Raw genomic sequence first — 380 nt, forward strand, 5'->3', positions numbered from 1 at the left:
GAGGCAGACGCACACACCCCTAGAGAGAGAGAGAGACACTCCTAAAGAAAGAGAAAGGGAGGAAGAGAGGGAGAGGGAGAGGGAGGGGGGAGGGGGAGAGGGAGAGAGAGAGAGGCAGAGGCACACACAGAGAGAGAGAGAGAGAGAGAGAGAGAGAGAGAGAGAGAGAGAGAGACACTCCTAAAGAAAGAGAAAGGAGGGCCTGGCGGGGTGGCTCATGCCTGTAATCCCAGCACTTTGGGAGGCCGAGGCGGGCGGATCACAAGGTGAGGAGATCGAGACCACGGTGAAACCCCGTCTCTACTAAAAATACAAAAAATTAGCCGGGCGCGGTGGCGGGCGCCTGTAGTCCCAGCTACTCAGGAGGCTGAGGCAGGAGA

Source organism: Mandrillus leucophaeus, unplaced genomic scaffold (assembly GCF_000951045.1).
Source record: "Mandrillus leucophaeus isolate KB7577 unplaced genomic scaffold, Mleu.le_1.0 Scaffold388, whole genome shotgun sequence".
NCBI lineage: Eukaryota > Metazoa > Chordata > Mammalia > Primates > Cercopithecidae > Mandrillus > Mandrillus leucophaeus.